We start from the raw sequence: 27,531 nt of genomic DNA on the forward strand, positions 1-27,531 counted from the left end.
CTCAGTATTTTGAACTCGGCTGCCCTGCATCTAGCTACGCAGGCGTGTGTCCTTCCCCTTTCAAAGCTCCAGGAAGTTCTGACATTGCTCAGCGTGGAGAGCTCACAGAGCTGCTGAGGATGCTGCTCCTGGTAGCTGAGGGAGGCTGTGGGAGAACTCGGAGTGAATCACAGAACCATTAATGTGGAATCGGCGGCAGGCAGAGCGGGCTGCTACGGGGAGTGAGGGAGGGGGGACAGCAATGCTGTGCAGAGCCAGGAGTTGATGTGTATGGTGGGTCCCCTTGGTTGCTCAGGCTGCTGTCTGAATTGAAAGAGGCAGCATGCTGACACACTCTCCCCCAACACACACACACACGCAAACACAGTCTCTCTCACATATACACTCCACATACACAGTCTCTCACACACTTCCCCAACACGCACACTGTTTCTGTTTACACACACACACACGCACACACTCTATCACACACTCTCCTCTCCCCTGCCCCTACACTTCAGTTGAAAAGCAGCTGGCAACCTAGTAGGATGCCCAGGAAATGATGGGATTGAGAAACCTGCATCATGTGACGCGGCACCTGCCCCATGAGGTATTGCAAACCCTTCCCAAAGAACCCTGCAGCCAGTTGCACAGTGGGATAGCTACCCACAGTACACTGCTCTCTGCATCAATGCAAGAGCTGCTAGTCTGGATGTGCTCTGCTGACACAAGGAGACTAGTGTGGACATGCAACATCGGTTTAATTAAAGCACTTTAATTAAAATGGCATAACTTTTGTCAACAAAACTCTGTCATGTAGAGAAGGCCTTAGTGACATGCCCAAGGTCCCACAACAAGTCTGTGGCAGAGATGGGACTTAAACTCAGTTCGCCCATTTCCCACAGATAACCCAAATAAATTGTCCTCTTCCTTTTTGAGCATGGGCCAGAGGGCATTAAATGTCAGGCTGAGTGATGTGTTACCAAGAGAACATAGTGTTTTGTTCAGCTTTGACATATGCAACGAGTAAAACATTTTGTATTCATAACATTATTTATCCTCTAATCTTAACTACGGTGTTCAAAAACCAACATGCACTGCACCTTTCAGAGCAATGCAAGGGTGGCGTCCTACTTGTCAAAGCTCACAAAGACACTGCTGATAGTGCAAGCTTTGTTTAGGAGACAGAGCACACTTTCCTTTTATGCTTCAAATTTCTGGACAATGTCAATACCAGTTTAAGAGGCCTTGAGCTCTATAGGCCCTGTCAAGTGCTGACATCTTCTAGGAATCAGCAGATTTTATGCCTCTATTCAATTCACTTGCCCTGCCTCCAAATATGTTCCCAGCATCTGATGAGCCATTCTCCGTACAAAGATATGGTGAATTCTGGATCAATAACAGGATAAAAACAAGCTCACTAAAGCAGGTCTGAAGTCTAAACAGATGCTCCTATCTGGACAGTTCAATATGATGTTCTGAATTGTACACAGCAGGATTTCATTTGCTACAAAATAGCTTTGCACCGATAGCTCCTTCAATAATTTTGTCATGCACTCTTTCCTAGACAGAGCAATAATTCATTTACTAAACAGCAAATTAAAACAAAAAAACAAACAAATATAGTGAAAGCATGTGTAGATTTGCTTCTGAGTTTTAAAAAATATATTGATTTTTTTTGTTAGTACTTCTGTGGTAGCTCATAAGGTCACCTTCATGACAATTCCAACAGGGGGTTATCTTGTACCGCTCATTCTGACATACAGACCGATGATTTATTATTGCTTAGTTCTTGATACTGTTCACTGCACAATCCAATCTAAGAGAGAGACATATTTCTCAATTCAGGGACTTTTTATTTTATGAAAAATCAGCTTGGCTCTTTGTGGTAAAAACTAGAGCTGGTGTTTGATCCTATTTTCTTAAGTATTTTTTCCATTGTGTGTTCCATCTTTGCTTGTTGGGGGTGGATTTTTTTCCCTCTCTATTTTGTTGTGGTTACACCTAAAAGGAAAGATTATCAAGTCTGCAGCTTCTAGCATCATAGAATCATAGGCCTGGAAGGGTTCTCAAGAGGTCATCTAGTCCAGTCCCCTGCACTCACGGCAGGACTAAGTATTATCTAGACCATCCCTGACAGGTGTTTGTCTAAGCTGCTCTTAAAAATCTCCAATGATGGAGATTCCACAACTTCCCTAGGCAATTTATTCCAATGCTTAACCACCCTGACAGTTAGGAAGTTTTTCCTAATGTCCAACCTAAACATCCCTTGCTGCAATTTAAGCCCATTGCTTCTTGTCCTATCCTCACAGGTTAAGAACAACAATTTTTCTCCCGCCTCCTTGTAACAACCTTTTATGTACTTGAAAACTGTTATGTCCCCTCTCAGTCTTCTCTTTTCCAGACTAAACAAACCCATTTTTTTCAATTTTCCCTCACAGGTCATGTTTTCTAGATCTTTAGTCATTTTTGTTTCTCTTCTCTAGACTTTCTCCAATTTGTTCACATCCTTCCTGAAATGTGGTGCCCAGAACTGGACACAATACTCCAGTTGAGGCCTAATCTGCAGAGTAGAGAGGAAGAATTACTTCTCATGTCTTGCTTATAACACTCAAGGTAATACATCCCAGAAGGATGTTCACTTTTTTTTGCAACAGTGTTACATTGTTGACTCATATTTAGCTTGTGGTCCACTATGACCCCCAGATCCCGTTCCACAGTACTCCTTCCTAGGGAGTCATTTTCCATTTTGTATGTGTGCAACTGGTTGTTCCTTCCTAAGTGAAGTACTTTGCATTTGTCCTTATTGAATTTCATACTATTTACTTCAGACCAATTCTCCAGTTTGTCAAGATCATTTTCAATTATAATCCTATCCTCCAAAGCACTTGCAACCCTTCCCATCTTGGTATCGTCTGCAAAGTTTATAAGTGTACTCTGTATGCATTATCTAAATCATTGATGAAGATATTGAACTGAATCAGACCCAGAACTGATCCCTGCGGGACCCCACTCATTATGTCCTTCCAGCATGAATGTGAACCACTGATGATTATTCTCTGGGAACTGTTTTCCAACCAGTTATGTACCCAACTTATAGTAGCTCCATCTACACTGCATTTCATCCAGTGTCTCTCTTTTCATTTAGGGGAGTATATTTAAACTAAGGAGGGTTATTTTGACATAAGGTTGCCACCTTGGTCTGTGTTTTCCCAGAACCATCCTTTTTTTTGAGGTTTTTGTCCTGGGAAGTCTGTAAGGGTGCTCAGCACACACTGCCAGCTGTCTAGTTTAATGGGCTCAGGATCATGCTGGATGTCCCAGTTTTTAAACCCTATTTGGAAGTTAGAAACACATAGTTATTAAACACCACAGCACGTCCAGATTCATTGGGGCTGTAAGTGAAAAGAACAAAAAATGAAGACACTATCTAACGTGGTATACTAGTTTCTCTGTCCTTGTATTTGTGAATTAAGACAGCTCCTGTCCTCGTATGTCATCCTTATGTCTAAGGCCTTATGACAGTGCTTCTTAAACTCTGGTCACTAGCAAAGCTGCCTTCAGTCTTCCAACAGACTGTTTAAGCCATGTGGTGTCATTAACCCACATGTACCAGGGTGTCCAGGAAATAGCTGCATTCCTGAAATTCTGACAGTTATTAGCTGGTACGTTAAGTAGCTAATGGTGCTCTTACAGGAGCTGCTGCATCATGCAGGTGCTAAAGAACAAACATTTTTAAACTGCTCCTTTGTCCCATATCATTAAGGGCCCCAATCCTGCACACGTGAATAAACTGACTTACCTGTGCACTCCCATGTAATTCAACAAGAGCACGTGCGTGTTTAAAGCTACTTGCTCGCAAGTTTGCAGGATATGGCCCTTAATAAGTAAAATCAATATCAGACATTTGGCTAAAAGCTTTTAGAGAGTGACTATAAAGTCATGCCAATCTCTGAAAACACTCTCCAGGCTGCATTGCCTTTTACTGAGAGATGTTGACAACACTGATTTTTTTTTAAGAGGGAACAAAGATTAATATTCTCACCTGCTATTCTATGACATCATTACTTTACCACTAATTGATCAGTATAAAAAAAAAAGTCAAGGCACTATGAATATTCCCCTACTAATTGGCAGTTTGTAAGGGATATTAACTGAGGGTATGTAAATTATTAAAGCCATAAACTACTTCTGGAGCCTCCCCCACTCTCTAGGGTCAGGTTGGGGGATCGGCTGGCTGTCCCCAGGGGAACTGTGTTATAAGCAAGATTAAGTCAGCAGTCCTCATCTCTACATCTGCATCTATTAAGACACCTTAGTTGGATCTCTGGCGCCAGGAAGTCAGGCGCCACCCCCTACATTCAGCACCAGAGAGGCACAGCAGGTTGCAAATGTTACATTTGATACCACAGGAGGAGGTGCCATTTACAGTCCCATAGGAGAACAATTTCACTCCCTTCCCTTTCATGCTCATATAAACAAACTGAGGCTGATGTAAGCTCAAAAGCTGCTTTGTTTTATTTTATTAAAATTTATTTAAAATGTAATTTCCTTTTACGTTTAAAATCTGCTCACCTTTCATATGGAAAAATTAAAGGCCGGAGATGTCATCGTTTCTTTCTTTTTTCGTCCGTTCACGTCACTGTTAAATTGCAAGGAGGATTTGAATTTTATGAACCCATTAGAGCACTGACGAATAAAGGCAAAAACACTGACTAGTGAAAAGCCAGGGTGATAACTTTATTTTTCATTTTAGAAGGAAAGATTAAGGTGTGTGGATGTTATAACCATAAGCCAGCCAGCACTTGTATTATTACTTTTTTAATTTGAAAGATAAATGCAGAATCTTCCTCACCCCCACTTCCCCACAAAACCCAAGTAAACACATTATGTGCATTGGCAAATTATTCCTCTGTATTTCCTTTGCAGTATTTTGACATGCTACAATGAAATCTGTTTCTCTTCATATTACAGCAAATTACCAGGTGCCAGATTCTGTTCTCAGTTACACTCCTATAAATCTGGAATAACTCAGCTGACTGCAGTGGATTTACTCTGGATTTTCAGTGGCAGAAGTGACACCAAGATTTGGTCCTTGATTTACTTAAAAAAAAATTGCAACCCTGCATAAGTATCTCAGCTGTACAAGATGTACTTAGGTTATTTTCCCTATATCTAACGTACTGATTTAATTCAGTCTTTAAAACACAGCACATTAAGGTGGGGAAATCATGGTTTTTTTTAAAAATTAGTCACAATTGTTTAATTGCTCTGGAATAAGTCTTGCAAATAGATACAGAATACCAAAAAATAACCAGCAAAGCTGGTGAAATTCATCTCCTCTGTATAAATCCCATATATGCAGGCTCTGTGAGGCTGGAGCAATAGCCAAGGACTGAAGAATTTATACCCAAACCTTTGTACAAGCATAAATGGGAGAAATGAGGTACTATGGCAGAGTTGAAGGTTTATAATTGTTATTGCAATGAAATTCAGACGTCTTGCAGACTGGTTAGGGTGAATGTAAAAACGAAGACGTCAGCAGTGGAAAAAGGAAAAGGTGAGACTCAGTCACAAATTAACAAACTCACAAAGGTTTTAAGACCTGATCTGAAGAGCGGAAGCGACTGTGTCTGTCAGAGAGAACAATTAGATTCATGATTTTAAGACTGAAAAGGACCACAGTGATCATCAAATCTAAATTCCTGCCTAACACAGGCCAGAGACTGGTCTACACTGGGGGGGGCGGGGAATCGATATAAGATACCCAACCTCAGCTATGAGAATAGCGTAGCTGAAGTCGATGTATCTTAGATCGAATTAAAATTACTTACTTCACGCCCTTGCGGTGCTGGGTCGATGGCCGCGGCTCCTCCATCGATTTTGCTTCCTCCTCTCACACTGCTGGAGTTCAGCAGTCGACAGGAGAGCGATCGGGGATCCATTTATCACCTCTACACTACACGTGATAAATTGATCCCCGATAGATAGATCGCTACTCGCCGATCCAGTGGGTAGTGTAGACGTACCCTCAGTCATTCCTGCATTGGGTCCAATCATTTGTGGGTTGTGATTCTTACCTCCTTCTTAAAGCACTTGGATGTAAAGTGCTAGGTATTATTGTTGTGATTGGGGTAAAGCATCACTCTTAAAAAGCTCGCCAGTTTTGCTTTAAACAGCAAATGCAATGGAGAATCCACCACATCTCTAGGTAAGTTGTTCCAGTGGTTAGTTACTCCCCACCCATAGCATAAGTAAACGAACAGGCCATGGCAGTGATGACTGACAGAAAGGAAAGAGAATTGGCCAAAACTGCAAACTGGAGTGAACAGGTAGGAGGAATGTGGGTATGTAGCAAGTCTGTATTACAGATTAACCTAGTCTATATTCTGTCTGTATAAGTACCTCAAAAATAACAGTTTTCCCACTGACTGTATATGAGGTCTGTGGCTCTGAGACTCTGTACCATGATCTAATAGAGCATGCCCACTGGCATCATGCTAGATCCATCAGAGAAACTGTTACAATTGTATCATACCACATATACGCGCTCTGACCATAACGCTCTTAGAACCAAAAAATATGATCAAATTTGTTTTCAGCATGAAACATTGTAAGGGGGGAAAAAAGCAGACTTAGGAGTTGTTTCCAAAGGCCACAACACAGACATTTAAATAAATAAGTAGGGTACATTTTTCAAAATGCCTGAGTCACTTAGGAGCCTGCATCCCACTGATTTTCAATGGAACGTAGGCACTTTTGAAATTTTTACTCAGTCACTAGTCCATACCTGTGACCAAATGGCTGTACCGTCTTAATTTTTTTTATTCAAATTGCATGTGTGAATTTGCTGCTAGCATATGAGAAGGACCAATTGCACTAGATCAGGGGTCAGCAAGCTTTCAGAAGTGGTGTGCCGAGTCTTCATTTATTCACTCTGATTTAAGGTTTCGCATGGGAGTAATACATGTTAAAGTTTTTAGAAAGTCTCTTTCTCTAAGTCTATAATATATAACTAAACTATTGTTGTATGTAAAGTAAATAAGGTTTGTAAAATATTTAAGCAGCTTCATTTAAAATTAAATTAAAATGCAGAGCCCCCTTGACCGGTGGCCAGGACCCAGGCAGTGTGAGTGCCACTGAAAATCAGCTTGCGTGCCACCTTTGGCACCGGTGCCATAGGTTGCCTGCCCCTGCACTAGATAGAGCCAGGCATAGCATGGGTAGGTACTGTGGGCGCTTTCTCACTTGGTGTCAATCCTGACTGGCACCATGGCTCTTCAAGAGAGATTGAGCTGGTACAGCCATTTAAACCCACACTGATTCGGAGCTGTAGCTTCACTTGTGACGAGATCTGAACTCATGAATCCACACTTCAGAAAGTGGTCCCACTTTGCTCTTATTCTTACCCCCGGCCTGCAGCAAGGATACAGAACCAACCCCTCCATTAGCAAAAAAGAGAAGACTACTATTTGACTATCTTTGACACATCACAAAAACACGAAACATTCTTAAAGATTTATGGCAGCAGCAAACATTCTGTTTTACTTTCAATTTTGTCATATAATTCCATTAAAACAGTGACTTAGCCGTATCTATTAAAGCTATTTGTCACTGATGGTTCCTTCCTGTGCACTTACAGATCCTGAAATACACAAGCCAAAAAAATGAAATCAGTCTCCACTGAGTCTGTCTCCTCTGGCAGAAGGACAAAGGTGAATCCCCCCACAGGAATCAAAGCCAATGCGTAGCTGCTTCTCATTGTCTCACTAAATACAAGTTTGGACTTTTAGGTAAAAAAAAGAAAAAGAACTTACACATAATGCTTTAGCATCATTTTGTTACCCGCAGATGTTTGTGGGACCAAATGAGAGGGTACAGAAAACAAATCACAAACGCACATAGCCGTACTAATATGAATATTGTATTAGACCAGAACTTGTTCCATCATCTTGGTTGAAATTAGAGCTGGGCAAATAATATATTCACCAAAAAATACAGTTGGGGGGGATCAACATTATTTGTAAATTTGAGTCAAACTCAGGAAACCTGGGTTCAGTCCCCTGTTCTGCTACAGACTTCCCGTGTGACCTTGGACAAGTCACTTAGGCTCTGTGAACTTCAAATTCTCCTGCTGTAAAACCGAGACAGTAGCACTTCCCTGCTTCCCACGAGTGTTGTGAGGATGAAACCATTAAAGATTGTGATGTGCTCAGATACTATGGTATAGGGGGCCAAATAAGGTGGTAAGGGAGATGGGGCAGCAGCTGGAGAAGGAAGTGAGGTCAGTGGTAGATTTAATGATGATGGGGGAGACTGGCACACACAGGTATAGTCAGTGAAGGGAACTAGAAGAGAGTGATCTGATTAAAGGAGGACTGGATGGGAAGGAGTGACAGAACAAAGCACTTTGTGCGACAGGAGGGGCTGGAGTCAGCAGGACAAGTGGAAAGGTTAGAAATAGAGAGTTAATAGGGAGAACTTAGCCTCTGTAATAGGTAAGAAAATATGTGCATTCTAATTTTCATTGATTCAATACATCACCTGTTATTTTGTATCCTTTTGGCCCTGTCTTCATCCCCATCATGATCTTCAAGATCTCTACCATCATAACTGTGGTCCTCCTCCTCCTGTGTCAGAATTTCAGGTGTCCTTCTTCTCTTTTCATTCCAGGATGTCTGTTCATATGGCACCTTCGTCATCCAGCTCTGAAAGGTGTTTCAAAGCAACACCCTAAGGCAGGGAAGAGAGATCTGAGTTGGCTCTCCAAAGGCTACAAGGAGTTGTCATAACCAATAGCGGGTGTTCCATTTACAATATCACTAGTTTGGGATCCAGGGGGCTTGTCTTATAAATGGCTTGGTCAGTGGAACAAAGTGCCTATCGCATGATGCATTACCATGAAAAATGTTTTTCTTTCACAAAGTTTAAAAAGGGCTATCTTGCAGCAGGAATAGCCGAATGCAGACCATTTTCTCAAAGCTGTACAGAAAGCTAAAATGTAAACTACTGAATGGTTAGACTCACATTAACTTCCTACTGCTTTAAAATATGATTGGTTCTTCCTTTTTTAAAAAAAATGATCCTTGTTTTCAATGGAAGAAAAACACTAAACTTTTTTTGGGAAAAAGAGCAAGCTGATGAAAGAAAAATCTTTTTCATATCCAGGGATGTCAGGTTACATCATGCACGCGATTGCGCTATGCAACTATAGTCCATCTTAGGCAACAGGAAACATCAGACATCTGCTAAGCTTGACTGGTTTTAACCTAACATTTTACTTATGATTTTGTCTGAAAATGGGGTGCCATTAATAAATTCTGTTCACATGAGCAATGAGAATGTTTTCCCTTGGTGAGTTATTTTTTTAAAAATTGGCTAAGATTTTCTAAGCAGTCTAAGGGATTGAAACTGAAATTAATGGAAGATATGTCTAAATCCTCTAACAATTGCTTCAGCATCAGCCACTTAGTATCCAAATAGCTACGTGTTTGTAAGACTGAAAGATAAATTTGTAAAACTTACACCAGTTCCATATTGCTTATATATCTCAGGCTTTGTCTACATTGTAGTGTAGTGTGGCCTACAGGACAGAGTGGCACAGGGCACCAAAGAATTGCACGCTAACTGCCCCACGTAGGCAGCTGGCGTGAACTAAAAAGGTACATAGTTTGCATTAACGTAGTCCTCTTTCAAACAGGACTACACTAACATGAACCGGGCACCGTTTAGTTCACACCAGCAGCATCCACACAGGGCAGTTAGCGCATCTGCAGTTCACACTCCTTGTAGTCCGCACTGCAGTGCCGTGTAGACAAGCCCTCAGTTTTGCTGAGAGAATGACACCTGTCCCTTTTGTCTCCTGATTAACAACAGACTATTGCACAATTAGCTCCTTTTGGTATGCTGACAGACTTCTTCAGCACTGTTATATCGTAATGAGCCAGGGCCTAGCCTGCTCTAAAAAGCGGTTTCTTTTAACTATCCAGCAAGGGTTTTTGTGCACACATCTATGATTTTTAGCGTAAATTGTGTATACGCTGCATTTTCCATGTATGAATACTTCATTTCTGAGGAGCTAGATCTTCTCAGTGGAGCCATTCAGTGTCCTCCTAAGGCAGCAGGCCACTGGTTGTCGCATTGTTATGTTTCAATCTTAGCTGACAGCATATTTTTCAAGTGTCCCTGGATGTGCCTTAAAATTTCCTCTCTCTCAACCTCTTAACCAAAAGCTGTTCCTAAACAAGCATGAAAATGTCAGATAAGAAATGATAGTTTAGCTTTCCTCCAAATGCCTTACTGGGGGGTTAAAAAAAGAGCCCCTGATATTTGCTCCTTGGTATTAATTACCAGTAATAAAGATACCATGTATCAGTCTGGACTCCTTTTCCCTTTGTTAATTTTCATGCTGATTGTGATTATTTGCTTAAATGCCTAGAACCATATCAGCTCAAGGCATATTTAAGGAGCTGAAGTACATTAATTACATAAAACTATGATACAAAGGAGGAACCAGAGTTAAGCAAAAGCTGAACTGAATAAATATGCCTCATTGTGCCATAAAGGTTGCTGGACTTGTGCTCCAGCTAAGTGCCCAAAGCCATGAATCCAACGGCAGGAGCCCTCCATAGAGTGAGTCTCCGATCACTTGCCCTGGGGGAACTGCGTTCAAGGGTCTCCTAGCTGATTTTAACTGCCATGGCAGGGTACGGGACGAGAGGAGCTAATGATCCAGGATCTGGTTATGGGCTACATACGTAATCACTAAGACCTTGAATGACAACCAGATGTGAACAGGAGACTCCATGTTTGTCATACCGCTCCACACCTGCTGGGGCATAGAATAGGGAAGGAACTGTCTGCCCAGACATCATTCCCACAGCATGTCCACTATCCTATGTGGCAAGTGGGAGATGGAGACATGAATACCCTGGCCCCACAATCTGGGAAGGGCTGGACAGCTGCAAAAGCACAGTATGAGTGACAGTGATGGGAGTCCTCGCTCTCAGACTCCGCGTTTTCCTCTATGACCTCTGATCTTAGGCAACGTTTGCAACTCTTGAGGTTCCATGTAGGAGGTACATCATGGAATAGAACATGGCCCATAAAGTACTTTGATGTCCAGCCTTCACACAGGTTTATCCTGGGTGGGAGGGATAGCTCAGTGGTTTGAGCATTGACCTGCTAGACCCAGGAGTATGAGTTCAATCTTTGAGGGGGCCATTTAGGGAACTGGGGGAAAAATCTGTCTGGGGATTGGTTCTGCTTTGAACAGGGGGGGTGAACTAGATGACCCCCTGTGATCCCTTCCAACCCTGATATTCTATCCCATTATTTTTAATTATTCCTTCTTTAACCAAACTAAATATGCATTCTATCTTTTTGATGACTATCCCTTTTCAATTCTTTACAGGTAGTTCCTGTATCAATGAAAGGAAGGATATGAAATGGAAGGCTACTGCCAACACTGAATTTCCAGATTATCGTACTTTAAAAAAAGTTATCTTTAGAGGGGTGAAGGATGCCTCTTCTGACTGTTGATATCTGGGGAAATTCTGAAGACTCCAAACATAAAGGATGTTTCCTTAAAAAATAAATACAAATAAGTCACTTTACATTACCATATCAATGTTAAAGTCTAAAAGGAAAAAAAATCGACACTAATTTTGGCAAAGTTAGTAAAATATGAACACATATTTCTGATGTAGCAATATGCCCTGTGCTACAAGTCTGAGGGTTCACTTGGCGCAGCTACAGCTTATTCCATAAACATGATTGTGCCCTAACGATACCACTGTCCTTTAGCAAAACCCCAGGGCCACACAAGTATTCAGTACCGTGGACAGCAGCTAATGGTTTGCAGACTGCCTAAGGCCTAAACAGGCCTTTCATATACAGGCCAGATGTTCACTCTTTCTTAGGCCAGCTTAAGGCTAAAACAAACCTTTTCAACCAGGGTTTATCAGAGTTTCTAAATTACATACTGGGAAGAAATTTAATTGGTTTAATTAAGAAAGTTTATTTCATGGTAATTCAGTTTTGTTATGCTGCAAGACTTAATGTGTCCTCTGGTAGAAGTGATTTGTTATAAATATTCATAGCATCTCTCTTCTCACACACACACAAAGTGTAAAGTTGCTAGTAAAAAAAAATTATACCTTCAAAAGTCACAAAAGTGACTGATCAAATCCTCCCACAATACTGTCTGTGCTTATTTAAGTCAATATAATTAAGTGTTATCTCTTTGTATAGCTCTGCATTGTCCTCATTGATTCTCTGTATACTATACCTGAAAGTCATCAAAGAGCATCAGACAACAAGGTTAGAACTTGACTGACTTCCTTCCTTCCCATGAAATCAGCGTCATTCCTTTTCTCCTTTCTTTCTTTGCTCAGCTTTGCTAGCAACTTTAAAAATAAACCAACCCTTGTTTACCAAAATAGAAAAATTGTTTAAACTCTCCTTTCACCTGTTTTGAACTGAGGTATGTTGTCTAAGCTGCCTGGTAGGTGGTACCATATCAGACACACAGAGTTAGAGAGACATTGTAAATATTATTAATTCATTTCACCTGTTAAAGTTATGATTTAATCATTCACACTTAACTAATAGCAAAACTTAGCTAAAACTCCATGTTCAAAGGAATCAGTCACAAACATAACAAATGGTAGACAAGGCAAGACAACAGAAGAAGGAATGCTAATGTTCGTTCAGCTAAAGAATTGTTTCAAGATGCAGTCATTCTTCCTAATGATTTTTTTACCCTTCGTCACTAAGAATTTTCAAAATGAGGGAGCTCTGAAGAAACTTTGCACATTGACCATACAGATAGATAGCCAATTGAAGCAGTAATCTATATGGCTCAATAGTAAGGTGATTCTTTTGCCAGTGAATTCTATGCTGGTGAAAGGTGCCAGCTAACAGCTCTGGAGACTATTCAGGCTAGGTACAGCGTGGGTAGCAGCAGCATTCTCTCCGTTCTGCCCTGCCAATGAGCCCCCTACCATGGCTCTCACCTCTATGAGAGGATAGGTAGGCACTGCAGAAAGGCATTACAGAAAAAATGGAGACTAATTGTGGTGAGTTGGATCTCATATAGAATACAGTAGCATCCAAGCACCCCAGTCAACTCCATTGTGCTAAATGCTTTTCAAGCACATGGAGAGAATCCCCACAATCTAAAAGACTGAAGAACAGATGACGCTTTGCGGGTTGCCATGCTCTCCTGAACGCATAACTTCCTTGCTTTAGGGTTCTGGCCCAATCTGTTTTAAACCCGTGTTTTGGTTTAAGAAATATTAACAAATAGGACAAACACTATGGATCGAAACAGCCCAGAATGGTCAGCTGCCCAACCAGTTTTAAAATCCTTAACTACTTGTGAGGTGAGCAAGGCAGAGTAGCCCAATGGGTACACTAGGTGAGTAGTAGGCGTGACTTTCCCCAAACTCTGCCACAGATTCTCTGTCACCTTGCCCAAGTCAGTTGCTCTCTGTGTCTCAGTTTGGGCCTCCCTAAAATTAGAATAGAAATCCCAGCATCCCATGGGGGTTGTGAGGCTTCCTTAAATTTTGTAAAGCATGAGCCTTCAGCTATTAGACACTGTAAAACTGGATGCAAAAAATATCAGTATTAAGGATTATGGCATAGATCGGGGTAGACAACCTATGGCACAGGTGCTGAAGTCGGCACGCGAGCTGATTTTCAGTGGCACTCACACTGCCCGGGTGCTGGCCACCAGTCCAGGGGGGTCTGCATTTTAGTTTAATTTTAAATGAAGCTTCTTAAACATTTTTAAAACCTTATTTACTTTACATACAACAATTGTTCAGTTATATATTATAGACTCATAGAAAGAGACCTTTTAAAAACATTAAAATGTATTACTGGCACGCGAAACCTTAAATTAGAGTGAATAAATGAAGACTCAGCACACCACTTCTGAAAGGTTGCCGAACCCTGGCATAGATCTTTGGGTATGGCCAAGGAGTGCACAGCACAGCTCAGAAGCCTACTGAAAGTGCAAAGGCAGCCTTTGTGTTGCTCTCATCCTAATCCCATTCTGTGCTGGGCCACTCCCCGTGGTGCAATTTCCAGCAGTCCACATGCTGCTCTAACTTATGCTAGCTGACAATGGGGGCTGACATGGCACTGGAGCATGTGGAAGGCACAGGGAAGCTCCTGACACCTTTTGTTTCCATTTACCTTCCCTGTACACCAGCTCCAAAGAGGGGTGGTGGTATAGAAGCTGTAATAACAGCACTATGCCACCAATGAATCCACCCCTGCGCTGGAGTAATCCTCCATGGCCAGCTAAACTGTTTTTAGGGCCACTTTCTGGTCATGGTGTGATGCAAAGCAGAGGACCAGGGGCTGTATGTGCTGCTAAAAGATTCAGGAGACTTAAGAACAATTAAGAACAACAATTTTGACTCCATTATTTTTGCACTGGGACTGTGCAGAAGAGTTTACCACTCAAATCTCCTCAGGAGAAGCTGCAGTGCCTGAATTCATGCCAATTCATGCCTGTGGAATTCATGCCAAACAATATCCATTCCTGAGCTGGCAGGACATCTTTTTCTCAATTGGTTAAATTAGGAAGAATGATGATCCCCTCTCCTGATTACTAAAATCCATAAATAAGATGTCTTGACAAAGTATCTCTGCCAGCTCAGAGAAGAAAAAAAAGGCACTTTGCTTAAGGAGACAGCATTGATGCAAGTGCTATTTTCTTTAAACTCCTCATGCACTTTATATAGGTATTTTAGGGAGCACAAAGTTGAAACAAATATACTTTTCTAAAATGGAGGTGTATATATTTCACAAGAGGTAACACTCTCCAGCCAATCCCATTATGCCAATAGAAGAACAGCAAAACAGAGTCCAACCTTATCATCAAAAGCTGGCACAGAAGCAGCAGCAGTGTGGAGCTAGCAAAAGCAGCAGCTCTACCTTTTTCAGGTGGCCTGCCATGGGGAGGAAAGGCTGGACGACTGTGCTAGGAGCCACTCTCTTCTTCTTAACTTCTTCTTCCAGAAGCAAAATGATTGCAGGCATTGCAGCTATCATGTCTTGGCCTTCTAGGGCTACATCCACACTAGATGGTTACTTGGCGAGCCACTCCCTGTTTGAATCGGAACATCCCCTGCTCCTGTTGGTTTAGTTCTCAGGACATTAGCTCCCCACATCTGCCCTTGCACACAGGCTTATGGAGATGTAATGAATTACATCCACAAGCAAACACTGTAGTCGTCAATGGAGACTGAGCCTCAGTATCCAAAACACAACCCTACACAACCTGAGCTAAGGGAGAGCTCCTCTAGCTGTGATATTGCAACAGGCTGTACAGTTGCTAGGATCAGTCTCTGGGAGACCTTCTCCCGCACACCCTGCACTCATGTAGTATAGCGGCGTTCCACAATCAAGCATTTTCTACCCTGCCCCTAAGGGCATACGATCTGACATACAGATGTACTCTCCTCTGGGCCTCCCAGTCTATTCTTCAATTATCTTTTTTATTCTTTTTATTTTTTTTGCGCATTTCTGAGCCTCTCAAAACTGTTTTTTAGGAGGGATTTGAATAAGCAGAGTGCTGGGGGATTAGATGAGGCTGAATTAAAGGAAGAGTGAAAATGGGAAGGCAGAAACAGGACTATAAAGGCAAGAGGGCAAAAGTAAATAAGTAAAAAGATCCTGGATATAGGCTGGGGCGGGATTATCAGGCCTTTGAAAGAAAGGGTGAGAGATTTGAACATAATACGCGAGGCAAAGGGAGAGGGCACTAAAAGGAGTGACATGGTCATTACAATGGTCAAGGAAGATCATTTCTGCCTTTCCATTTTGGATGGACTGGAAGGAAGAGGTAGACATGTCAGGGTGGCCAGAAAAGAGTCACACCTCTTCTACTAGAATGAACAGCTTTCCTATGAATCACCTACCTCAAATGTGCTGCACATTACCTCACATCACCTGCAGATTTAGCTGGGGGGGGGAAGATTCTTTAAAAAGAAATCCATTCTTCTATTTTCATACACTTGTACTATCACTTTCAAAATAATTTGCTATAAAATAGAGTCTCGGCTATGCATCCTGTCACTCTGAGGGGAGACGCGCCATTCAACCACAAATTATTTCCACTTCTCATTACTAATATTCATTCATTGCATTCCAGGGAGAAGCTTACAGCAACATCAAGCCTGTGTGAAATTAGAAACCGAAGATTGTACACTCCTTTCGTTAGCCACTTTTTTTTTAATTTGATGCAGACCATGCATGGTATTTAGACTTATGTTCATACCTTGTTCTAAGCAGTAATTCTTCCGTTCACTTGCTTATGTGGGAAAAAAACAAACCAATTAAGAGCATTACAAATGTCAGTGTTGGGTGAGGGAAGAGGGGAGTGTGAGAGAGAGAGAGACATTCAGCTAACCTAAGAATAAAGTGGGGGAAAATCTTACTACAGGAATTATCCAGTTTGACAACTGAGGTCATTTCCTTAATCAAAATAGTAATGGTAACACATTAGACTCTTTTCAGTGATAAATTACCATTTCTATCTCTTTAAAATCTACTTAACTCAGGGTTGTTTTTCTCCCCATTTGCTATACCATATTACTTCACAGACATGTTTCTGTGCATTCAGCTACCAATCCTGACACAGGCAACTTCAAACATCTATTTCTGGGTGAGCTGAACATGGAGTATTTTCCTGTTTTTAACATGCGTTTATTTAAATGAGAGTAATATGTTTTGAGCATTTCAACCGAGCACATACCCAGGCCAGAAACAAAAAATTCAAGTTTTGCAGGAGATTGTGCTTTAAGTCACTGTGCTATAAGTAACAGAAAACTTGCCCGATGGATCTGTGTCATGTAAAAAAAAAATAGTCGCAGGTTTTCTCACTATGCAGAAAAACAGGGGGACACTGTATCAGGAGAACTTTCTGGGGGCTGCCAATGATAAAATGGTGAAGAATAGTGAGGTGGAAGAATAGGTGGCACATGCCTGACCAAGCAAAGTACAGAAATATTCAGAAGAATTTTATTCCAAGACAGGTATGCAAGTTAAAGCTGTCTCCAGGAAGGCTGAATTTATGTCACTGATAACTTATTCAGACATTGACCTTGGTAATACTGGGACCCTACCATGAAATATCAGACACAGGTCACCAATCACCATCTCCTTAGACTTGTCTTTGTCTTTTGCTATGTACCTCCAGGGCAATTAAGGCCAGTCAGGTTAGGGCTGGGAGCAGAGCCTCTTCAGGTCAGGGTCCCAACGATGGAATTGCCCATGTTCAACAGAGTCCCGGTTTGACTGTCTTTGAGGCTCAGACTAAGATCGTTCTATTCAGGTCATCTCACACTTGACTATTTTGCCTGCCTTCCTCTTTTGCTTTTCCTTTTGGCTATTTTGCTTCATTCTTCTTTTTAAGAACTACTGCTCTTATTGGGCCACTGGGTCCTTTTATATTTGTGCAGTGCCCCAAAGGCACACAATTAGCACGCAAGACAACAACAAAATAAATAAGGAACGTCCGGCCTTCGCCACAAAGTCTCATAGTAGAAATTCCATACAGAACATAGGCCTGCCTAAGGATCCAGTCATCCTTTAACTACATCAAAAATCCAGGCAAGTCAGCTGGAGTCACCCACCCAGCGCCACCTTATGCCAACAACTATTCAGTTCTCTGGGGGAAATATTAACTATGGTCTTCAACTATTTGTCATTAAGTTCTGGCAGGAGGGCTCCCATCTGTTTATAGTCACTACAGAAATCGAATCCTTATCCTGTCAGTCTGTAGGCCTGATCCTGAACCAGCAAACTCCCATCAATTTACTGCTGCTGATTCAACACCCGCTTCCTTTGTAAGACTAACTGGCTTGAGCAAAGGGAGAAAGGTGACTGCTCTCAGAAAGCTGAGGGAAATCCATTTTTTACATCAAAAAGGAAGCTTCTGGTGTAGAATATTGCTACAAACTACCAGCTCCTCTTTGTCCCAGTGAAATGGCTCCTGCATATTGGTTGAGATTATTTTCCATCTTGCCGATTACTGTGCAAAGCACTAGTCACTCTACTCGGTTTATGCAGCTCCTTTAGCAGAGCAAGAGAAGAGCTATCTTCTATTGAGATTTCAAATCCACACTCAGATCAGACATGATGGGGTGCACACACCAGGTGTTTTGTTTAGCTATCACATATGCAGGCTTTTTCTTCCACACAGAGAAATCACCACCTGCCCCAGATTAGTCACATCTTGGTAAACAGAGCCTCCTTATAGTTGTCTAAGCCTAGTCATGTTGCTAAACTGACCTGAACATCCCCACCCTCGCTTAGCTCAGGTCTTGCTGCTTCCAGGTGCATTTGCAAGCTCCTCAGTTTAATCACTGATACAACAGATCATACACAGTGCGCAGTCCATCATGCGAGAAGGAGTAAAAAAAAATTATTTCACCTATTAAGGGTCACTTCCTAAGGCTAGAAAGCTGCTCAAGCACTCTCTTGGCAGACCAAAAGTCTATTTACCCTTCAGCAAGGAATCATTTTTCCTCTGTTCTCTAATCTCTTCAATATTATATGAGATAACTGATATTATGCAACAGTTTTTGCAGACCTTTCCACTGGCTCAGTTTTCTTGCAGGAATAATGAATGTCAAGAAATATGTATTTTTCCCGTTGTTTTCATTTGAATGGCAGATCATATATAGCACAAAAATCCAAGGATTCCCTAGTGCTTTCATACATAAAACATTTTCTTTGTTAAACAGTACTAAAGCAATAACATTTGTAGGTAGGCTACTTTAAAATTTCTATTGGACACCTTTTAATCTGTCTTAAAATTTTCATTAACAATTTTCCATTTGCTTTATTCTTTTTACAGAAGTCATTTTTCTTTAAACTTATGAGATTCCTACCAACATCCAAGAGTTTCTGTTACAATTAAACAAAAGAAAACCACAATTAGCAACAAATACCTTGCATAATATACAATTTTTTAATCCATAGAAGTCAAAGCACTTTGTAAAGTGCTCTTACTTCTATGGATTAAAAAAATCTTATATAATGCAAGGTATTTATTATCCCCATTTGATATCAAATGGAGTAACTGAGGTACAGAGAACTTCAGTGGCTTGTCCTAAATCACACAGCATTGCAATGAGAGAATTGGAAATTAGGAATAGAATCTACCGCTCCTGCTTCCCAGCCCCATGCTCAGTCCACTATATCACAACTGCCTTGTACTTATCCAAGACATTATAGGGAGGTATAGGGTGTCAAATTGTTGAGGGTGGAACTAAGCACTGGGAGACTATTCCCTCCCACACAAAACACACAGAGTGGCTATTTCTTCCCTGAAAGATGCAGTAACAACTCTGCTGACACTCATGACCCCGGGAAGAGATTCCTTCCCTATCCCAAATCCTCAGTCCTGGACCCATAAGTTTGGGCTTCTCCCATGGTGCAGGCCTTGGCTCAGGATCATTATTTACCTATAAGATTTGCAGCATCACAATGGCTTTTTTATGTTAAAATGAGACTTGATTTTCCTCCTGGATTTTTTTATACAGCACATCACGTTAGTTTTACATTTCATTTGACCATGATGATGTGAAACTGCTTAATTCACAAGGGATATAACAGGATGTGAGTCTATAACAGGCTGAGTTATCTTTCAAATATAATTCAGTGTTACAAATAACAGCACTGGGCTGCAGAAAATTATTACATTTAAACAATGACAATGAAAAATAAGTAGGCAGAACTGGCCTTCTCACTTGGATGTGATACAGGACTCTATGCAATGACACCAGACGTTACAGGCCAAATGGAAAACAAATTTGCTGATGGAGCCATAATATGAAGAATATTTCAAAAATAAGTTTTAAAGATTCAACAATGTATGCATTTTAAATCACACAAAGATGAAGGGAATTTTTCAAGTTATTAATAAGTATCAGCTGGCATCGCTGAAATCTGGCAGAAAAATATATTCCCCCGTTTTGTTCACTAGTACAGCTTTTGCTAGGAGCCTGTTCCCAGGGCCGCCCAGAGCTGGAGGCAAGAGAGGCAATTTGCCCCAGGCCCTGGGCCCCACAGGGGCCCCCACGAGAGTTTTTTGGGGCCCCTGGAGTGGGGTCCTTCACTCGCTCTGGGGGCCTCGGAAAACTCTCGAGGGCCCCAGGCCCCCGGAGCTTCTTCTGCTCTGGGTCGTTGTCGGCAATTCAGCGGCGGGGGGTCCTTCTGCCTCGGGACCGCCGCCAAAGTGCCCTGAAGACCTGCGGCAGGGGGTCCTTCCGGCACTTCAGTGGCGGGTCCCAGGGCGGATCTTCGGCAGCAATTCGGCGGCGGGGGGTCCTTCCGCCCCAGGACCCACCGCCAAAGTGCCGGGTCTTTGGTGGCAATTCGGCGGCCGCCGCCGCCGAAGACCCCAGACGCCCTGAATCCTCTGGGCGGCCCTGCCTGTTCCTGTGAATAAATTAGCTGTATTTCATGGATATGGCAGCTATCAGACCTCTCACTCCTCCATTCACTTTCCACCTTAGTTGGGATTCACACATGAAACCAGAACAGTAGTAATTAAATAAGACCTTCACACATGGAAGGAGCAACACATTTTTTGGTATCACTCAAAGGAAGTATCACCTATTCACGCTTCTAATTATCTACTTGCTAAGGCTATTCTTTTTCTTCCCCTTTATTAGAACAGAACAGTTTGGTTTAATTGTTATACCAAGGGATTGAGTGTTTGAACTCCTGGATTCTATCTATTCCCAGCCCTGCCACTGACTGCACAAATTCTGTCACCTTGTCCATAAATATTTAATCCTTTTTTGCCCTCCTTTCCCCACCCATGTTAACCACCTGCAGTTTACACATATGAATTGTACTACCTCCAGGGGTATCTCGGAGTATAATTAATAAATGTTTTCAGAACTTCTGGTACAATATGCTGTGTGAGAACTGAAGAAATTCAGAGGTCTGTAAAAATAGAAAATGGAAGCGAGGTTAGTATTCCATACTTCAAAGTAACGGTTAGAAATCTGGCGAGAGAAAAAGGCAATTTGGGCCTCAATTCTGCATGGTGCTGAGCATTCTGTAATGAGCCAGCAAAGCACTTATGCATATACAGAACATGAGTAGTCCCACCGGAGCCAGGAGCTCACCCAGTATTGAGATTATTCAAAATGGCGTGTTTTTAATATGAGAAGGGTCAATCTTACAAGCTAGTTCGGTTCGGTTTCTTACTCTTTTTTTTTCCATTTGGGGATCTCTGCTGAGTGCGGTGTGCAAGACATAACTCCATTTCATTTCTTGCTTGCTCTCAAACGACTTATGGTGCATTCCATAGAGAACATGAACATCCTTAGGCAAAGAAAAAATGGAAACTGTTTAGTTCACATTTCTGTCTTCTGCAAAGCTCCTAAGGAAGCTGGACAAAATTATATCATTTGACTAGAAACTAGCCATAATTTTCTGCCACTGGATTTGAGACCGTACTTTATAGACATTTACATCTCTGGTTTATTAGTACTAGAGGCAAGAGGGAAGGCTACAGTGGAACATTTTAGTCTGTGGTAAGTGCTTTCTCTTTATCCATATTGCATATGTTAACGCAGTCTGCTGTGTGATCAATATCTGGACACTGGCCCTGCTCCAATCCCCATTTGCTGAGGAGTTCCAGGATCTTGAATTCCACAATATCATTGCTCTTCTTACCATCTTTCTGGTACTCTTCTTTCACTTTCCAAGTTTTCTTGAGTGTCACCACAAGGGTTAAAAACTCAGCATATCCCAACTCTGACACAGCCAATGGAAATCGAGCCTAGAGCTGCTCTTCCTGTTGAACGATAAAGACTGTCTGCCTTTAGAGTGGCAAAAGTATTGTGTCCCGATGACATTTACACTCATTTTTGAAACATAGCCTGCAAACATTTCAACCAAAACGGGAAAAAAAAATCATGTCCTGGGTGCCCCAAAGTACCAGGAACAAACGAACATTAGGTACCCAATTAATTTTACACATGCCATTTTTATTTTCACTTCTCCCCCAATTTCTGGACAGCCACCATCAGCGACTCTGACACCCCAAAATGCATCATTCTGTCATGTGACAGCTATCAATGATTCCACAGGCCGAAGAGCTGGCTGGTAGGTGGTCAGGTAAGAGGCAGGTTTTGTTTTTTTAAACCATATAGTGAGTGCAGTGTTGAGAAGTCTTATGCTCTGTGGGACATTAAAAAAAAAACTAAGAACCAGGTTTATACCAATTAAGCTACCACTTATCCAACCCCTACCAGACAGCTCCTTGTCAGCAGGGTCCAATGTCACAGGATGGTGCTTCCCAGGGCCGCAGAGTGGGACAGAATTGGCCGGCTCACCCTCCCCTGGAAGCGGCTGGAATTCTGAAGGGATCGGAGCAATTCACTTAATGCGGAAGCTGCTGATGATACATTTCCCTTTGCTCTCTTTCCAGAGTTCATCGGCCATAACAAGCTGTAGCTTTCATTGGGAACCCTGGCCTCCCTTTTGGCAGGCGAAGAGGCATGAACTGGCATGGTTCTGCTACACGGAGTGAGGGGCAGGCAGCGGGGGGACTCTGCACCTGAATTAGTGCTCGGTGGAGACTCGTCCCATGGCTGCGGAGGATGGGGTATGTGGGCAAACTAGAGATCAGTGCAACTCTCGCAGCTGCTGCCCAAACCCTTGCTGAGAGGAAACAAAGCAGGTTGTAGCATTTACTGTCTCCTGTGACTATAATAGCAGCCAGGAATAGCTAGGGGATGCTTTGTGGGTTGAGAAGAGTGAACTTTCCTTCCTTCCCTGCTCATATATAGGGGACCCACACAAAGCCTCTCAGCCTTTGCACAGATGATGAGACTTTTACCCTTGGGGCCTGATCAGTGGGAGTCTTTCCCTTGACTTGAGGGTATTTTGGATCAGACGCCATGATGAGCATCAATGGAACAACATTCAGTGGGAGATGGATCAGATGTCTAGGCCAATGAATGGGAAATGTACATTAATGTAGATAAATGTAAATTAACACATCTAGGAGCAACTGACCAAACCAAGGGATGCAGATTAAAATGGAACATGCTGACAAGGAAGAAGCTGTAAGAGTGATTGTGGAGAATTCCTGAGCGTCATCAGCCTAAGACACGGCTGCAGTTAAAAATAAATAAATAAATAAAAAAGGCAGAGAACACTGAAATGCATCAGGAGCTGGGGAGACTTCAAATCAAAAGAAAGGAGGTTGGTGCTTTCGGAAGCACTGTTTAGACCCACCGTGGAACACTGTATTCAGCTTTAACCACTCTCGCAATAATGTAGCTGCCCTGCAAGTGGGGCAGTATTGAGCAGCCAGGATAAAGCCAAGTTAGGGTGGCAGAGTGTACTTGTCATGTTTGCCGATATCACTAGCATGAGCGCAGCCCATTACTTGATTGTTTATACAGCATATTATTATTTTTTCTTCCCCGTTCCTCCAGCATCAGAAGTCATCAGGACTCCATCCAGAACATGGAAAATAAGGGCTGGAACCTTTGGGCTCTTTCTATGCCTAGCTGAGCTAAATATAAAGGGAACAAGCTTGTCGAGCTAAGTAGCTTCTCCATTCTAACAACCCTTATGCCCTTGAAATTCAGTTTGAAATGGAGCAGGCTGTGCTATTTCCTCACCAAAAATCAATACAAGCAACAGGTTAAAATGTTCTCAGATACAATCAAAGAGTAGCTGGGGAAATGACAGATATGTTAAACAGCTCTAAACTTAAGGCCATAATAAAATAGGAAATCTTTTTATTTGCCTGAGAAAACAGCATGGTGCAGTGGATCGATACCATATCAGGATCCGGCAAACCTGGGTTCTATTCCCAACTTTGCTACTCTCCTTCTGTATGACCTTGGGCAAGTCACAATCCCTATATGTCTCAATTTCCCCATCAATAAAATGGGGATAATAATGCTTACTGAATTTGTAAAATGGTTTGAGAGCTACATGTGGGAAGCACAAACGTGCTTATTATTCTAAAAAGCAGGAATCTCTTCCAGGAAGAAACTGGTCAATTAGCAATATACATATTTCACAGAGAGGGATTTCATTTAAATTCCTCTTACTTGCAAAAATATTTATTTAATGAAAATATTTTTTAAAAAAACAGAATACATGGATAGTAGAATAAAGAAATGCCATATAAAGCAATGCTGTACTGCAAAAGAGTCTCCCACAGATCTGACCTCTGATTTGTACTAATTAGTTCAAGTGATGTCCTGGAAAATACATAAACCCACATTAAAGGCCCAAACCTCTAGACTGTATTCATGCAAAACTGTTTTTAAAAGGCACAAATGTATGAAATGCAAATGGAGTATTCCAACAAAATGGGCATGAGCTTTCCCTACTGAATCTGCAGCTACAACAAACAGATTCTTCAGAGGGCTCTGTAAACCTAATTTATGACACTGGTTCAAGGACAAAGAAGAACAGCAGAAGAGGTTATTTTAATCGCAGCTCTGTGAGAAACAAAACGATGAGAAAGGACAAGAGTGCTACCAAGAGACATTCTGGGCCTAGTTTTGATCCCACTGAAATGGTTTTACGCTGCCCTACCACTTCCCGCCTCCGTGAAACTACTCTTGATTTACACAGGTTCCAGAGTAGCAGCCGTGTTAGTCTGTATCCACAAAAAGAACAGGAGTACTTGTGGCACCTTAAAGACTAACACGTTTATTTCAGCATAAGCTTTTGTGGGCTACAGCTCACTTCTTCAGATGTTCCATTCTATGCATCTGCAGAAGTGAGCTGTAGCCCACGAAAGCTTATGCTGAAATAAACGTGTTAGTCTCTAAGGTGCCACAAGTACTCCTGTTCTTTTTGATTTACACAGGGGGTCGGTGGTGAGCAGAATCTGGCCTGTAACATCAAACTTCTTTTAAAAAAGTACTCCACATAATGGGGAGAAACCCTGAACGTTACAAAAATGTACGTGATAGTGTCCTTTGTTTTACAGAGAGATTGAGGTCTTAGAACAACGTGCACCACACTATACAGACAGTCTCACCAGCTGTTTTACCTAATGGAACACACACAAATAAATGTATTATTGTGCCATTGAAAGGAAAAAACTCCAGTTTTAAACTACAATACAGTGTTCCAATGAGCTGAAATGTGTCAAAATACCCCAAAACCTGCAGTAGCTAAAAAAGACACATTTAAAAAAAATAAACTAAATCAAGTACAGTTACGTTATTTTAAAATTAAATTAGTGTCCATTTTCTACTGCCCCACTCAAAAAAATAAACAGCGGATATGGGGCTGCCCATGTTCCCCACTGGCTGAATTTTACACGATTCTAAAGTGATTTTTGGCCAAATTTTTTTTATACTGCATAGAAGTTTGGAGGAGAACAAATATATTCATTTATCATTAGGGTCTCTTGCTATTTCAAAAGCAACTGCTGACATCTATTGGCAGAAATTTAGAAGGACGCTCATTTTACAGACTTCAGAAGGGGTTTCCCCCCACCCCTTCTAGAGACATACAATATATTATGTTATTATTTGTATTATCGTCGCACCTCTGATATAGAATGGGACCGATTCCTGTCTCAGGACATTATTGCAATCAGAACGCTATTGAACTTGATGGAGTTAAACTGGTGTAAAATCAGAGTAGCTAAAATCAGAATCAGGTTAAATCCTTCTCCTTCCCCTAGTATTCTGTATTTCTTGCGAACATCTGAGTCTAGCAATAAGCTTTTAAACATGGGAGCATAATGTTTAAGCATGGAACGCTAATAGAAAGTCCAAGTATTACATTTGAATGGTCAAACTGGCACAAAGTAACGCTTAACTTCCACAGCAGCTGGAACTGGAGGATCTCAAAGCACTTTGCAAACACTGACTATACAGAGATGGCTACGTGATATTATCCCCATTTCACAGAGAGAGAAACTGAGGGACAGAGAGGCAGAGTGACTTCTCCTGCAAGTTTGTGGTAAAGCCAAGAATAGGACACAGCTCACACTCCTGGGCTCTAGTCCAAGACCACCCTTCCTCTTTTATACAATTCTAAATGCAGGAAGCAGAATGTTTACATCCTACTAAAGCACCCAAAATGTTGCTCATATTAGCAGTCTTGTTCATTGTCAGATCAAGTACCCTAAACTACGCATCACTGACACCCATGCAAAGTAACATCAAGTAGGCAGGGTGGTGATAAAAATTCCTCTGATTAAGTGGCCACTGTTTGAGATGCAGAGACTTCAGTGATAACATTTTCACAGGTTAAAGTCAAAACACTGTAGTAGTCATAACTAAAGAAAAATGTAGGAGAGCTAAAGAACCTCATTTATGAGAGCTGGAGTCCAGTTTTTTTTTTCCATGAAGAAACCACCACCCCACCCTCCCAGCATAATGTAATTAGTATTTCAGGCTGAGGAGAAGCTCACTTTAAAAAAATATCCTCTGCACTGTTCTAATGAATGGGACCAAGACAGAGAAAAAGCAGACACACTTTTTCCCCTCATTTTTGACAAGCTCTGGAGGTAGCTGACTTTGGTGAAGAACATTAACTAAAGGGAGAAGCAGGACCATGCTGGGCCACAGCAGAAATGCAGCAAGGTCTGGGATGACGTGTTCCAATATGAAAGCCATCAAATCTTAAAATAACTGCAAACCCATAATGAGAAAGGTATAAACATAACACCAAACAAGAGGAAGGAGCCCTCAAAGCTGATTCTGGCCATAGCAAGGAGAGGTTCAGTATGGGTCGCCACTGACTTCTGCAACATTTGCACTGATGCTAGTGTAATATGGAAGAACACATTTAGAAGATGTTCAGCAATATAGTTGCAATGGTTTAGCCCAGCACAACATTGGTTCAGGAGAAATCCTTCAAGAAAGAGACAATAGAATGAAGCTGCCTTGGTTATTCTGATTTTCTCATCCTTGTCATATCCTCCCCATTTGTCATAGTTGTTGATGGCAACTGACAATGGATTCTCATGTCCACAGCCATAAGCAAGGAAAGAGGAGAATGAGACAAGGACAGTGATCACCATCTACAGCGCTAGAAACAGCTCCAGGGTAATTCAAAGTATGTCTGTTGTAATGACTATTACTCAGAAGGATGAAATAAAGTTGGGGAGTGATGGGGACTGAAACTTAGAGAAAGGGAGCAGCTTAATTTTAGGCCAAGGAGGATAGAAGGAAAGGATGGTAAAAGATAGAGAGTGCACTTTCACGGTTACCCAGCGTAGGCCATATTCACAATAATCTCTCATGGCCTGTCTACTGCACACCAGCTCTCAGGCAGCCTAGAGACGATGTGCTGGCAAAATAGTAGTGACCAGAGAGACTCAAACATGAACTGTTACACATGTAGTAAACTGCAAATAGAGCACTAACTTTTTATGGTGATTTATAGAACATACATAGAAGAGATGGTCCCTTTTCTGAGAACTCCCAATATAAAATGGACAAACCTAGAATATGAGGATAGACGAAGGAAGAGGCTAGAGAAAGGAGGAACAAGGGTTGAGTATTGTAGAGG

The 27,531-nt window shown here is 41.7% G+C and overlaps 1 protein-coding gene across 5 annotated transcripts in view; it reads right to left on the bottom strand.

Moving 5' to 3' along the window:
* Nucleotides 1-1,816: 1,816 nt before the first annotated feature.
* Nucleotides 1,817-27,531, bottom strand: part of DMRTA2 (DMRT like family A2) — a 94,338-nt gene continuing 68,623 nt past the window's right edge. For 3 of the 5 annotated variants that reach the window (XR_006581586.1, XR_006581584.1, XR_006581585.1), the window contains 4 exons: nucleotides 11,469-11,563; nucleotides 8,524-8,712; nucleotides 4,555-4,621; nucleotides 1,817-1,983 (listed from right to left, as the gene is read on the bottom strand). The gene's annotated coding sequence lies outside the window, so the exon portion shown is untranslated. Of the gene's footprint in view, nucleotides 1,984-4,554; nucleotides 4,622-7,539; nucleotides 7,625-8,523; nucleotides 8,713-11,468; nucleotides 11,564-27,531 lie in introns of those variants that run through there. The other 2 variants (XR_006581588.1, XR_006581587.1) reach the window with 2 other exon arrangements.

This window comes from Mauremys mutica, chromosome 8, assembly GCF_020497125.1.
Source record: "Mauremys mutica isolate MM-2020 ecotype Southern chromosome 8, ASM2049712v1, whole genome shotgun sequence".
Taxonomy (NCBI): Eukaryota; Metazoa; Chordata; order Testudines; family Geoemydidae; genus Mauremys; species Mauremys mutica.